Source organism: Lotus japonicus, chromosome 5 (assembly GCF_012489685.1).
Source record: "Lotus japonicus ecotype B-129 chromosome 5, LjGifu_v1.2".
Lineage (NCBI taxonomy): Eukaryota > Viridiplantae > Streptophyta > Magnoliopsida > Fabales > Fabaceae > Lotus > Lotus japonicus.
In genome coordinates this window covers 47,568,921-47,585,560 of record NC_080045.1, presented here as the reverse complement: position 1 = coordinate 47,585,560, position 16,640 = coordinate 47,568,921, and positions in this window count along the sequence as shown.

Genomic DNA, 16,640 nt, shown 5'->3' with positions numbered 1-16,640 from the left:
AAATAAATCAACAATAATCACGTCTTATCCACTTGAAAGCAGTAATGACGGAAACCAGTAAACGGCCGAAGCCTCTCAGAAAACGGAGACACACGTCTCAATAAGTTTACTCGGCCGAAGCCTTCGTAAAACATTTGGCACAAGCCTCAGAAATAGTCAACATAAGCAAGCATACAACATTGCAAGCATAATAATCATAATCCAGTGCCACTCAATATAAACATCTTCATCTCAAACGCAAGCAGTGCGATAAAAGCAGGCAAGACTCAAATGACGCTCTAAAACTGAGTTACCCTTACCTTCGTGAGTAGAAGTTGTGCATGGAAGTTGTGAACCTAGAACAAGGAAACACAATCATCAATACAAGCCTCACTAGGAGCCATACGATCTAATAATACTAATCGAAATCGTAAAGAAGCTTTTAAAGCTTTAGAGTTCACATTTGGGCACGAATGGACAACGGAGACTTCGTTCGCTAAAACGAGCATAACTCAAGCTACAGAACTCGGAATGACACGAAATCAGATCCAAAATTTCGACAATCGAAAGAGCTACGCCATAGCTCAGGTCATAGAGACCCAAAAATTATTTTTGGACACGGTACCCTAACAAACAGGTTTCGGCCACTCTCAAAAATAGGGTTTCCGAACTTTTTCTTCGGTCTTAATCAATTCCTAGGTATTCTTAGGCGATATCTAGGCCAGGGAAACTTTCAGAAAAATTATCGGATCAAAAACTAGAACAGGGGTATTTTGGTCAAGATTTTTAGCTCGAAAACTCAAAATCAGAATTTCGAAAAACAAATTAGATGGGGTCGATACCAACGATGATTATGACGACTAATCCTACTAACGCTAAGCTAAGTCGAGAGTTTTCAGTCCATAGGATGAAACTTTGGCTAAAAATGGGTTTTTCAAGCAGAATTGAAACTCGGCGGCATTTCAGCGACATTCGGCAAAATGTAATCCGCTAAACATGCTCTAGGGCATGCAGGGAATAAGTTTAGACAGAGAAATCAAGTTATTTGGACAGTTTTACAAAAAGCTCAAAACTTTGAGCACAGAAAGACATAGAGAAAAACGACAGAATTGACGATCAGAAGTAAGGAATAACATCAGTACCTTGAGGCCTACGCGTAGCAATGAACTGTGTGACTATCAGGAAAGAATCGGCGAAAATCTTTCTCTCCCCCTCCTCCCTTGAAGCTCGCGGGTTGTGTGTGTGTTGGTGGTGATGTTTTTGTTTTTTTTTCATTTTTTTCAAGCTATTTATAGAAAATGGAAAACGCGGGAAAAAGAATATTTCGCGATTCCGATTTTTCCTGCACATACATCTGTGAATTCTAAGATAGGTTCTGACGACAGAATTCCAGAACTCAAAACAGGTTTCTCAGAACTAAAGCAAACGATCCAAAGTCCGTGAAAATCTATTTTACCTGAAAAACTACTTTTTGCAGATGATATCGGATGAGAAAACTTCTTTCTGAAGAAAGATTAGAAACATCGAAAGAAATGAGTGCACGCGTGTGGAATCTTCGTTTGAAGCTCCGAATAGAAAAAGTCTTCATCAACCGTTTATTCTAAGTTTCTTGAGCTATCAGGGTTTTAGTTTCGGCAAACCTCCGAGAACTAGAATCGGACGTTCGTACATTCCAGGGTTTCGTATCGAAACGCTTGTCATGGAAGGATTAAGAGAAGTTCTAACATTTCTCTGAAGATTTTTGGAATTAGTTTCCATCGTGTCTTTAAGTGCAAATTAGTCATTTACTGACGCTCTCGTCCTAGGTATAAGCGAATGAAACTCGTGCTATAACCTGTAGCGATTATATAACTATTCTTAACCATTTCCTGAACTTTCTTCATCATAACGCTAATCCAAACATTAAACACGAGTCAAGTTCCTCTCACGCTTACACATAATCCTATGCGTGAGGTGGAAATTAATTATTTATTTAATTCTAAAATCTTGGGTCTTACTATACTACCCCCCAAAAAGAAAGTTTCGTCCTCGAAACTTAAGGCTCAGTGAAGAGTTCCGGATACTATTCCTTCATCTTCTCTTCTAGTTCCCAAGTAGCATCGCCAGTGACTTGGTTCCAAATCACTTTTACCAGAGGAACCTGCTTGTTCCTCAACTGCTTGATCCTACGTTCCTCAATCCTCATTGGTGCCACTTCAAAAGACAAGTTGTCTCTAAGCTGGATGTCGTCTTCCTTGATGATGTGAGAAGGATCAGGAATATACTTCCTCAATCGTGACACGTGTAGCACATCATGAATCTTGGAAAGAAAAGGTGGCAACGCAATCCGATAAGCTACTTTACCGACTCGCTCGATAATCTGATACGGTCCAATGAACTTCGGTGTCAGCTTCCTCGACTTTATCGCTCTTCCCACTCCGGTAGTTGGTGTCACGCGAAGAAACACATGGTCTCCCGCCTCGACCTCCAGTTCTCTCCGACGTGTGTCAGCATAACTATTCTGTCGACTCTGTGACGTCCTCATCTTCTCCTGTATTTGCTTTACCTTCTCAGTAGTTTGTTGCACTAATTCAGGTCCAACGAGAAGATGTTCGCCATCTTGGAACCAACATAGAGGAGTTCTACATCTCCTCCCATACAAAGCCTCATAAGGTGCCATTCCAATACTAGCATGAAAACTGTTGTTATAAGTAAACTCGATAAAAGGTAAGAGTTCATCCCAGCTTTCTTGACTATCCAGAACACAGGCTCGCAGCAAGTCTTCCAATGACTGTATCGTCCTCTCTGTCTGTCCATCTGTCTGAGGGTGATAGGCATAGCTCAACCTCAACTTCGTGCCAAGCGCCTCGTGCAAGGCCTTCCAGAAATGCGAAGTAAACTTTGGATCTCTGTCAGAAACAATACTCGAGGGTACTCCATGAAGTCGTACAATCTCAGCAACATACACTTTTGCAAGTGCCTCCACGTTATGGGTTGTCTTCACCGGTATGAAATGTGCTGACTTCGTCAAAACGTCCACAATGACCCAAATGGAATCAAATCTCTTCCTTGTAGTTGGTAAAGCTACCACAAAATCCATAGAGATACTGTTCCACTTCCACTCTGGTACATCAAGTGACTGTAACATACCCGCAGGCTTTTGATGTTCTATCTTCGCCTTCTGACATGTCAGACATGCCGCCACAAACTCTGCTACATTCTTCTTCATTCCTGACCACCAGAAATTCAACTTTAGATCTTGGTACATCTTCGTCGATCCCGGATGAATACTCAATCTGCTCTTGTGACCTTCGTCAAGAAGCATCCTTCTCAACTCCATGTCACATGGCACGCAGACACGTCCTTTGCAACATAGAATGCCATCAGTTCCTACCTCGAAATCCGGCGCCTTTCCCAAAATGATCAAGTTCTGTTTCTTGATCAACTCCTCATCTAACAGTTGCTTCACCTTGATCTCATTCAGCAAATCACTGGTGATCGTCACCATCCCAAAGCTCAATTTTCCAGGTGTCACTTGCATACCCAAACTGAGGTCGCGAAAAGTCTCGATAAGTTCCAATTCCTTAATCATCAGCGATGAAACATGAATTGTCTGGCGACTCAGTGCGTCTGCTACAACATTTGCTTTTCCTGGATGGTACAGCAAAGTGAAATCATAGTCCTTGATAAATTCCATCCAACGCCTTTGTCTCATATTCAAATCCTTCTGATCGAACAGGTACTTCAGACTCTTGTGATCACTAAAAACAGTGAAAGTGCTCCCATAAAGATAGTGCCTCCAAATCTTGAGCGCAAATACCACAGCCGTTAACTCCAAATCATGCGTAGGATAGTTCCGTTCATTTATCTTCAATTGCCTTGAAGAATAAGCCACAGCCTTTCGGTGATGCATCAACACACAACCCAAACCTTGGTACGAAGCATCGCAGTAAACCTCGTAAGGTTCCTCCTCTTGTGGTAAAGTCAGAACTGGCGCGGTCGTCAAACGCACCTTCATATCTTGGAAACTCTGTTCACAATCCTCTGTCCATGCGAAAGGTTGGTTCTTCCGAGTGAGTTTCGTCAATGGTCCTGCAATCTTAGCAAAACCTTCGATGAATCGTCGGTAATATCCAGCTAAACCAATGAAACTCCTTATATCTGTCACAGTCTTAGGACGCTCCCATGCAAGTACCGCTTCCACTTTACTAGGATCCACAACAATGCCCTCCTTCGAGATGACATGTCCTAGAAACTTTACTTCTTCCAACCAAAATTCACACTTCGCCGCGTTAGCATACAGTACCTTCCCCCGAAGAACTTGCAATACTTGACGTAGATGTTCCTCGTGTTCTTCACGATTCCTCGAGTAGATCAAGATGTCGTCGATGAACACCACAACGAAGCGATCCAAGAAAGGATGAAAGATCCTATTCATGTAGTCCATGAATACAGCTGGTGCATTCGTAACTCCAAACGGCATCACCAAGTACTCGTAGTGCCCATAGCGTGTCCTAAACGCCGTCTTTTGGATATCCTCATCTTTGACTCTAATCTGGTGATATCCCGATCTCAGGTCAATCTTCGAGAAAACAGCAGCACCCTTCAACTGATCCATCAAATCGTCAATCCTCGGCAATGGATATTGGTTCTTTATTGTGACTTTGTTCAGCTGTCGATAGTCCACGCAAAGTCGCGATCTTCCGTCTTTCTTCTTCACAAGCAGCACTGGCGCTCCCCACGGAGAAACGCTAGGTCGAATAAACCCCTTCTTGGTTAAATCCTCAAGTTGACTCTTCAGCTCCGTCAGTTCTGCCGGTGCCATACGATAAGGTGCGATCGATATAGGTCCAGTGCCTGGGACCATATCAATTGTGAACTCCATATCTCTGACCGGAGGTATTCCAGGTACGTCTTCGGGGAACACATCCTCAAACTCTTGCACAATAGCTATTCCTTGTATTCCATTCTCCTTAGCTTCCATCACGGTTGTAGACAAAAGGGAACTCAAAGCTCCATTCCTCAAAGAAAGCTTTGAAAAGTACGAGTTCAGAAACTCGACGAGTCCAGCATCGGGAAAGATAACTACCTTATTGGCGCAATCAAGAAGAACATGATGGTGGGACAACCAATCCATGCCTATGGTCACATCCAATCCCTTGAGAGGTAAACAGATTAAGTTTGCTACAAACTTCTTATCTAGGTACATCCAAGGACATTCCAAACATGCAGTGTTAGTTACTAAGCTCTTAGATGCAGAGGTAGACACTGTCAAGTCAAACGGTAACTTTGACACTTCTAGCTTTAACCTTGTCGCACAAGCTATGTCTATAAATGAATGCGTAGCACCAGAATCAAATAGCGCGATAAGGGAATTACCCGCAATCTCGCAGGTACTGCGGATCAGACCATCGTCTTCCTCAGCTTCAGTTCCACTGATCGAGTAGACTCTTCCACCAGCAGTAGGCCTCCTCGCCCCAGCAACATTCACAGCAGCCTCAACTTTAGGAGCCCTACACTCTACAGTAGTGTGACCAGGCTTCTTGCAGTTCCGACAAATCATCTCAGAGCAGTTGTTAGCATAATGCCCCATTTTGTTGCACCTGAAGCAAGTCACATCCTCCCGATTTGCAGATGGGGTTCTCAGTGCAATCGCATTACCACCTGTAGGATAAAAGGACCCAGAAGTTGTCCCCTACCCTGAGGACGAAAGTACGGCTTCTTCTAAAAGTGTTTGCCTTTGTCATTTCTACCTTGGTTAGCCCTGGACGGACCTCCACTTCCCTGGTGAGACTTGTTCAGACCTTGGAACTAGCCTCTTGCATTATCAATGGCCTCAATCCCCTTGGTCTTCTCCACCAGCACTTGGTAGCGATTCAGTCCTAGCGGTTGCACCGCCATCTGCAGCTCATAACTCAGCCCATCAATGAAGCGCTCACACATATAGCCTTCATCTATCTATCCTCTAAAGTAACGGAAGTGTTTCTCCAACGACTCCAACTTAGAAGCATACTCAGCTACGGTCATGCCTCCTTGACGGAGTCTCAGAAATTGTGCTTCCTTAGCGGCTCTAGCACTAGCAGGAAAGTACTTGTCCAGGAAAGCTCCCCGGAAACACTCCCAAGTGATAGCTTGATGGTCGGCTTCCATCATAGCTCTAGCCCCGCGCCACCAATACTCAGCTTCACCAGTTAGCAGATAGGTCGCATAATCCACTTTCATCTCTACAGTGGTACGCAGAAAGGTGAAGATCTTCTCCAACTTCTGGAGCCATAAGTCAGCTTCTTCCGGATCAAAGCCTCCAGAGAACTTCGGTGGGTCCTGACGCTTGAAATCATTCAGACCCCTGGTCTGAGTAGTAGCTATTTCACCCTCCTCACGCTGAACACGGCGAGCATTCTCTTCAGCATGGTTTTGTGCAGCCACCAAAGCAGTAGTAGCAGTACGTTGAGCTTCAGCTTCTTCCCTTGCGGCAGTGTTAGTAACTTGTTGTGCCATAAGGGCAGTTAGATTAGCAATTGCTTGCTCCATCGGATTCATGTTGTCTGAACCTTGAGTCTCGTTCAGCTGTGGAAACCTCCTGTTCCTGTTTTCACGAACAATCAAAGACCACAACTGATACTCAGGCCAGAACAACACGAAGTTCTATAATAACTAACTATGTATATACTTATATCAAATGTATAATTAACAATAACTAGCATAAGGTTATTCACTTACGAATAACCTTCAAAAATAAGCTATATAAACAGTAATCAAGCACACTCTTCCTCCGATTGACACCCCATCGATCGGTCTCAGAGTTCAAACATCTTAAGCAGACACTCTACCCAAAAGCTCTGGTTTTCTAGACCAATGCTCTGATACCACAATTGTAACACCCCGGTTTCTCAACTGAGGAGTCACATTAGTAACCTAAGAAAGTCTAAGGACTAATCTGCAATCCCTAAAACCAAGGGAATTTTTTTCTGAAAAACAACTAAACACTTCGGCTAAAAGGTTGGAAACATATCATAACTTTATTTAAATAACCTGTTTCCCGATATACTCTAATAATAGTTTACAACACCATAAGTAAGGTTCAGGCTTTAATAACAGAGTTCTCATATAGTAAGGGAGACTCAAACATAATCCATAAAGGAGAAGCAAAGCTGCTTCTCACACCTCTACTCCACCGCCCACGACCCGATCTCCAACTCGAGCAGCTAAGCTTCGGCGGAAGGATCTCCATCGCCTAATAGCGTTAAGCGCCCAAACAACAAGTAGCAAATAGAAAAGGGTTAACTCCATGCAATTACCATGTATAAAAGAGAAAATCATGTTATTCAAATTTAATTACCTAGCATGGTAAATGAACTAGCAATATAACTCAACTCATATATCAACAACTTAACATAGATTAACTCAGATAATAATAACCTCAACAATGTAACATCAAATCAGATATCAATAAACCAATAACTAAAATCCAACAACATAGGGTCAGGTGTTAGTTCCCTATAATGTAACTATATGCTGCTACCAAAATGGATCGATCGGCAACGTCTCTCAAGACGGAACAGACGTGGAACGACAACCACTGAATGCCACTTAATAACGCCTCAAAAGACGGGACAACCATGTGGAACGACAACCACTGGATGCCACTTAAATAACGCCTCAAAAGACGGGACAACTATGTGGAACGACAACCACTGGATGCCACTTAATAACGCCTCGAAGGACGGGACAACCATGTGGAACGACAACCACAGGATGCCACTTAAATAACGCCTCAAAAGATGGGACAACTATGTGGAACGACAACCACTGGATGCCACTTAATAACGCCTCGAAGGACGGGACAACCATGTGGAACGACAACCACTGGATGCCACTTAATAACGCCTTGAAAGACGGGACAGGCATGTGGAACGGCAACCACTGCACTGCCACTAAGTTCATCCATATATTCCAAAATAAATCAACAATAATCACGTCTTATCCACTTGAAAGCAGTAATGACGGAAACCAGTAAACGGCCGAAGCCTCTCAGAAAACGGAGACACACGTCTCAATAAGTTTACTCGGTCGAAGCCTTCGTAAAACATTTGGCACAAGCCTCAGAAATAGTCAACATAAGCAAGCATACAACATTGCAAGCATAATAATCATAATCCAGTGCCACTCAATATAAACATCTTCATCTCAAACGCAAGCAGTGCGATAAAATCAGGCAAGACTCAAATGACGCTCTAAAACTGAGTTACCCTTACCTTCGTGAGTAAAAGTTGTGCATGGAAGTTGTGAACCTAGAACAAGGAAACACAATCATCAATACAAGCCTCACTAGGAGCAACACGATCTAATAATACTAATTGAAATCGTAAAGAAGCTTTTAAAGCTTTAGAGTTCACATTTGGGCACGAATGGACAACGGAGACTTCGTTCGCTAAAACGAGCATAACTCGAGCTACAGAACTCGGAATGACACGAAACCAGAGCCAAAATTCCGACAATCAAAAGAGCTACGCCATAGCTCAGGTAATAGAGACCCAAAAATTATTTTTGGACAAGGTACCCTAACAAACAGGTTTCGGCCACTCTTAAAAATAGGGTTTCCGAACTTTTTCTTCGATCTAAATCAATTCCTAGGTATTCTTAGGCGATATCTAGGCCAGGGAAACTTTCAGAAAAATTATCGGATCAAAAACTAGAACATGGGTATTTTGGTCAAGATTTTTAGCTCGGATACTCAAAATCAGAATTTCGAAAAACAAATTAGATGGGGTCGATACCAACGACGATTATGACGACTAATGCTAAGCTAAGTCGAGAGTTTTCAGTCCAAAGGATGAAACTTTGGCTAAAAATGGGATTTTCAAGCAGAATTGAAACTCAGCGGCATTTCGGCGACATTCGGCAAAATGTAATCCGCTAAACATGCTCTTGGGCATGCAGGGAATAAGTTTAGACAGAGAAATCAAGTTATTTGGACAGTTTTACAAAAAGCTCAAAACTTTGAGCACATAAAGACATAGAGAAAAACGACAGAATTGACGATCAGAAGTAAGGAATAGCATCAGTACCTTGAGGCCTACGCGTAGCAACGAACTGTGTGACGATCAGGCAAGAATCGGCGAAAATCTTTCTCTCCCCCTCCTCCCTTGAAGCTCGCGGGTTGTGTGTGTGTTGGTGGTGATGTTTTTGTTTTTTTTTTCATTTTTTTCAAGCTATTTATAGAAAATGGAAAACGCGGGAAAAAGAATATTTCGCGATTCTGATTTTTCCTGCACATACCTCCGTGAATTCTAAGATAGGTTCTGACGACAGAATTCCAGAACTCAAAACAGGTTTCTCAGAACTAAAGCAAACGATCCAAAGTCGGTGTAAATCTATTTTACCCGAAAAACTACTTTTTGCAGTTGATGTCGGATGAGAAAACTTCTTTCTGAAGAAAGATTAGAAACATCGAAAGAAATGAGTGAACGCGTGTGGAATCTTCGTTTGAAGCTCCGAATAGAAAAAATCTTCATCAACCGTTTATTCTAGGTTTCTTGAGCTATCAGGGTTTTAGTTTCGGCAAACCTCCGAGAACTAGAATCGGACGTTCGTACATTCCAGGATTTCGTATCGAAACGCTTGTCATGGAAGGATTAAGAGAAGTTCTATCATTTCTCTGAAGATTTTTGGAATTATTTTTCATCGTGTCTTTAAGTGCAAATTAGTTGTTTACTGACGCTCTCGTCCTAGGTATAAGCGAATGAAACTCGCGCTATAACCTATAGCGGTTATATAACTATTCTTAACCATTTCCTGAACTTTCTTCTTCATAACGCTAATCCAAACATTAAACACGAGTCAAGTTCCTCTCACGCTTACACATAATCCTATGCGTGAGGTGGAAATTAATTATTTATTTAATTCTAAAATATTGGGTCTTACAATTTGCCCACAGGAAAATCCTCATCAGCTTTTCCATCTCACCCACAACACCAACTTAGGCTAAAAACACTGCCATCAAAAATACTGGTATAACACTCAATACAGATTTCAGTAAGACCAATCTTCCAAACAGTGAGAGAAACTTGGAATCCCAAGAATGTAATTTTATTCGCATTCTTTCAAGCACAGGTTTCCAAAAGTCTTTTCTTTTCAGATTACCTCCTAATGGAGCGCCAAATCAATTAGGTGGGAAGTCGAATATAAAAGTAGGTTCCTGGGATATGGGAATGAGGGCGATGAAAGCCGCATTTAACCCTCTCACAAGCTTGCCATGAGCATGAAATTCTTGGAAGACTTTGACTATATCACTCTTGATCAAACCCCAAAATTATTTGAAGAAACTCATATTGAAACCATCCGGACCCGATGCACGGTTGTTTTCGCATGATTGAAGAGCTTCCCAAATTTCTGCTTCAGCAAAAGGTTCTTCTAATCGAATTTTAATGGTCTCAGAAAGTTTGGGGAGATTGTCACAGGCAAGCTTAGCTTTAAATCTTCTATCTCTTCTAAAGAAGGATTGAAAGTGATGGAAGACCGCTTCTTTGATAGCCCTCGGGTCATCCAAAACTGCGCCATTGAACTGTAGATGCTCAATGCTTCTTCAAGACTGCCTGACTTTGCATACACGATGAAAAAAGCTAGTATTTCTATCACCTTCTTTCAGCCAACGGATTCGAGATTTTTGAAGCCACATTCTTTCTTCTAACCTGTATTCTCTCCACAAATTATTCAACTCTTCCAGCCTTTCTTTTCTAGACTCTTCATCGACCCCATTCAGTTCCATTTTCCGTAAGATCTCCAGCAGTTGATCTTCCAACATCTTTATCTTAGAGGATCCCCAAGGACCTCTAGACCTCCTCCATGATTTTATTTTTTCCTTAAGCCCTTTCAGTTTTTGCAGAATAACATAGCTAGACCGGCTAGTCACTAGTAAATAACCCCACCATTCCTCTATAAGCTTCTTAAACCCATCTTCCATAAGCCAGAAATTATAAAAGCAGAACGGTTTGGGTCCGAAATCTCTATTTCCCATAGATAGAGTTATGGCCCTGTGATCAGAAAATCCCTAGTCTTCTACAACCTGACTGACCCCATTAAAATACAAGAGGGCATCTTCATTCAGTAACAAACGATCCAATTTGCTCCATAGGCCTTCGTTTCTGGTGCTGAACCAAGTATAATCTCCTCCAACAAGTGGTAGATCCAACAAGAGAAATGATTCTACAAAGGATTTGAACAATGGGTCTCCAGTGCATACTGATTCGGACCCTTTTCCTTCACCGTCGTTCAAAATGGTATTAAAATCGCCCCCAGTCACTACGATCACTAGGGCCTCGGTTAGACAGAGACGCAAACCATCAAAAAAATCACCTCTTTGATCATCAGCATTTGGGCCATAGACATTACCCACCAAAACATTAGCACCCCCAACAACTGATTGAAAGGAAGTAAAGAGGAACCTGTGATTTTTATTAGTTCTCTGAATCTGCATAGATGAGTCTTTCCAAAGAGTGACAAGACCTCCTGTAGCTCCTTCAGATTCCACAAATCCACACTCTAGTCTAAGAGAACGTGCCCAACCCAACAGAATATCAGCTCCGGTTTCACTCTCTCGAAAATCTGCTTCATTACTTTTCTTTTGGTAGAGGAACCCATTCCTCTGACATTCCAAGAGATCCATTTTTTCCCCCATTATTGAGCTCTATGGGAATTGATCTGGTCCACTAGCGTCTCAATAGCTATATTTTCAGCGCAATCCAGCACCATACCCACGCTCAAACCCAGTTTCAACACCCTCTTAGCTTTGTCTGGTTTATCTTGATAAGAGTAGGAGATGGGAACCTCTTGCAGAGAATTGAGATCCTCAGTACGCTTCAACCTTCATGCCCAAATGGGTTATTGGGTGAGGCGACGGATTAGAATATAATATAAAATCATTCATTATTCAATAGCTAAAGTTTTTTGGATAATTAATTACATGATAGTTTACGGATATTGTAATTCAAAGATTCTAACCAAATCCCTTTGAGAAAAACGATCTTAAGATCTTTCCATACCTCAGTTGCATTTTGCCATTTTCTATAGACACGATACTTGGTGCTAGGTGTAGCAAAATTTATCAACCAAAAATGCACCAAGTTGTTAAAATGCCCCATGCTTCAAAAATTAGGTCGGAATTGTCCGGAGCATATAAAGTTGCATCAAGAAACTTAAATTTATTTTTGGGAACAATCATAGCTCTACACATTAATCTTTACCAAAAATTGTAGTTCTTACCCAAAAGAACTAGCTTCACCATAACAATTAATGGATTTTCAGCTTGATGAATATAATATTAAATGGGCTTCCATGATTTTGTGTTGGATCAAGATTCTGCATCATTCATGCATTCTGATTTAACACAAAAACCATAGTGATTGTGGTTTTGATTACCAAGCCTTGACGGCAGCCCTAATTAGAGCTCTATACCATCAAAGTAGAAGAAATAACAGAATTAGAAAAATGAATTCTGTACATTTTTTTTCTGTTCCTAATGTACAATTTCTATCTTTATTTTTACTGTTTGACACAATGCTTAATAGAAGGTAAAATCCTCATAACCGAAAATGAACACTTCTAATTAAGCTAACACACTAAACCTAATTTCTAATTATGCACATGTATTTGCCGGTGATATGGCATTATCATCACGTACGTAAGAAGAAGTCTCTGTATGATTGATACTGTGGATCTATATATCTTTCTATTTCCAATTAGTACATCATTTGCTAGATAGGATATGGATGCCAGCTTCATAATTGAAAAACAAAACATAATTTCATCAGGCATTAAATTTTCATCAACCGAGCACATGCAATGGTTCACTAAAGCACCATCTTTCTTTCAAAACTTTAATGAATCCTTCTATAACACTTATTTTTTTGTGTCTCAATGAAGTGTTGGCCCATCATCTTTACTACATCGTGCCTAGCTGGTTAGTTTAGATTTAGATTAATTAATTGTCAACATTCAGTACCCATAAAATCTTGTCTAATTAAAACACTTTTCAGTTTTCAATCCTCAGAAAAAACAGAATTCTATTTATTTATTGCAAGTCACTTCCGCTTGGAGATTAAATGAAATTAAGGAAAAAGTTAATGACATCAAGAAAAAGAAACCCCACCAATCTTGAATACTGAATCTAATGAGTAATGATGCTTAATTACAAACTTACATCTTGGCTATATAGGGTAGAAGTATGACATTAAGGAAAAAATGATCTCAAGAAAAATAAAATCCCACCAATCAGCTTGAATAGTGAATCAAACTAGTAATGATACTTAATTACAAACGTACATATCTAGGCTAGCATGGGGTAGTTAAATGCTTTGTCATATTAAAGCTAGAAACGGGGTGAATTAATTCTAGCCTCTGTCACATGAATCCTAACTTCTACTCTGTGCTTTAATGTATCTTGTTCTGTTTTGAGGAGGTAGCGTTTGGTATACACGTTTGAACAGGACGGAACGGGATATATGCGTTATGCTCACGTTTGTCGTGTTTTTAAGATGGAACGGAACAGGACATAAGACTCTATGAACGGGACATTTTGGTTCCATGAAAAAGGGTGGAACGGAAGAGAACGGAACAGAACACTCATTACAAAGACAAAATTACCCTGAATCTATTCTCATATTTCCTTAACTTATCCTTTCCTCTCCATCTCTGTTTCTCATATTCGTTTTTCTTTTTTTTACAAAAGTAAATTGCCTCTTCACACATCTTCAGCCTTTCCGCCTCAAGAGACTGGTTATATTGTCATTCATTCGCCACGTCGGCCTCCGCTCCGTTGCCACCGACCTCGACGGCGGAACCACCATGCACTGCTGGGTGGCCAAATCACATAAGGGAGAGGGATGTGTGGTGCAGGAAGAGATCTAGGTTACACCGTTCACGATTTGGCTTCGTTTGCAGCGGCCTGAGCATCCATGGCGACGGATCTGGCCATTGGGCGTGATGGTCTCTTGTCGCGGCGTGGCGAAGGTCTGATGCCGGACTAATTGCGCACGATGCGGGTTCGACTTGATGGAGGAAGGCTTCCTGGTGGCTGTGGCGGAGCAAGGTTGCTTGGCTGTGAGAGGAAACAGCCATGAAAGGGGAGAGGCCATTGATTCATTGAAGCTGCTGTTGCAGCGTTATGTTTGGGGAAGAAGCCTCTTTTTTCTTTTTCTTTTTTGAAACTGGTTTTTTTTATTTTTTTATTTTTTAAATGTGTTATCTTTTTACTTTTTACTCAATCTAAACGGTTCCAATCTTTCTACTCAATCTATTTTTTATGTTTATTTGTTTAAAAAAAATGTAATATGATATGAAAAAGTTCTTCTATCCAAAACAATTTTTTAAAATACTTATCTAAAATATTAATAAGGGTATATGTGTAATTAACTATATGGTTCTCATTTGTCCGTGATGTATTTACTAAACACAGTGTACAAAACATTATTGTCCTATTCCTTTCCGTTCTGTTCCGTTCCGTTCTGTTGTGTTCTGTTCTGTACGGTTTCCAAACGCTACCTGAGACTTCATAAGTCATAACATTGTCTTAGTATCTCTTTCTACAGGATTGAGCACCTCTTATGCTCTCAATTAATATATCTTTTTTGCTTATAAAAAAAATGTAGGCTATGTAGAGCATAAAAGAAAGTATGTAATTAAGGAAAATTTGGCCACAAGACAAAGAAAGAACAATATTTTTTTTGAAAGAAAAGAAAGAACAATAAAAATTAAAAGTTTTATCTCATTGAGTGAAGTTAGTTATATGAATTACATTATGCCATCAAAAACAATTTTGTTGCCATGTTATTAACAATGATGTCATTTTGAATAACATCTTCCAAAGTTCTTTTTGGCATCTCTCTACCCCTCTTCACAAGATTAAATAACATGTTCTAACTAGTGTTTTCAAAGGTCTTTTTTTTTGTACATATACATAACACGTACATTAACCGATTTTCTTTCGCTTCTCCTGAATTTGACACATCTATTGATATACCTATCAAAGTTCCAATATTACATGAACCAAACATAATCAAGTAATCACGGCTATACTTCTTTACTCACATTTGTCTAAGAAAAATGGAAGGACCCTTGCTTAATTAACATTGCATTCGAGCTCCGAGGCAACAACTCTAGTACCAGAGCCCTACGTACAACGCATTGCTTTTGAGCAACGATCTAACATTAGTGCAAATTTGTAGCGTTCAATCCATTTTCAGGACAGGCAATGCAAACATAGAGAAAGTTAGTGAATCTTAATCATAAACTTTTTTTTTTAACGTACTTAATTATAAACTTACATCTAGCTAGGCTATAGTGTCATAGCGCAGAAGTTATAAATGGTAAGTGTATTTAAAAAGTTAAAGACACATGTCTGTATAATTTTGTCCTATAGCTTATTGTCTAAAGTGTACACTTTTGACACATAAAAATACTTTGTAGTTTGTTCACACTTTACACACCTCCACCTTTAGAGAGAATAAAAGAAAGAGAAGTGAGAGATATGATTAGTGATGGGATAAAATAAATTAAAATGAAATAAGAAGTGAAAATAAGATGAAAGAGAAGTATGAATATATCAAAACTCTTTCATGCAAAATTTGCCACGATCATACTATCATTTACCAAAAATTTTATTGAAAATTTCATCAACTTAAGGATACAGCTTAAGGATACTACTCCCTCCGGTCCTATTTATAAGCAGCAAAAAAAAAATCACATAGTTTAAGAAATGTAGTTAAACTAGATAAAATGCATTAAATATGTCTTGAATCAAAATAAACTTCCAAAATTACCCTTTGTTATTAGTGTTGGAAAGTGGGAAAGAGAGAGAATAATTAATGAGACACATTTTACAAGCTAGAATTAATAAGGGCATCATTGGAAAAAAATAATTAATATAGCTCAAACTTTCATTTGGTTCTTATAAAAAGGACCAAGATTTTTCTTCTCTTTCATGCTTATAAATAGGACCGGAGGGAGTATTTTACTCTTGCATGCTATTTAAATACACATACTATATATATGCATGCCTTATAGCCTAGTGTATAACTGTATTCCTTGAAGAAAAAAATCCATGAACCATGCATTTATGCTGACACTTGCCACACTGTTCTGACAAAACCACTACACTCTGCATAGCTTACAAAAATAAAAAATTAATTCTGAAGCGCCACATCACATGCATATACCTCGATGTCCATGACTAATGTTACAAATGATGATGCTTTAACGAAAGCAACGAAATCATTAATCACCGTTGATCTTTCTCATTTTTCCTTTGTTTAAAATTTTTAACTAACCAATTTTTTTTCCATGATGATAAAAGTGGATTCTTACATTTCGAAGCTAATCTCCATCGTACTTAATAGCAAAGCCATGTTATTAGACGTGCGAAACTACTGTGATTTCACAATCAAAACACAGCATTTATGGGATCAGTCATCAGTCACCCGAGTTACTATACGCCCAACATCTAACAATATATGTGTGACTTGTGAGTTTCGTTCCCCTATTCAATAGCATAGCTCAATTTTTATACAGGCACCGTCATGTATATAATATCAAATATCAAATGTATTACTACTATGATAAGGGCATAAGGCACATACATATGATGAACTGACATAGAAACATGCAATGGAAAAGTCCAAATTGGCATA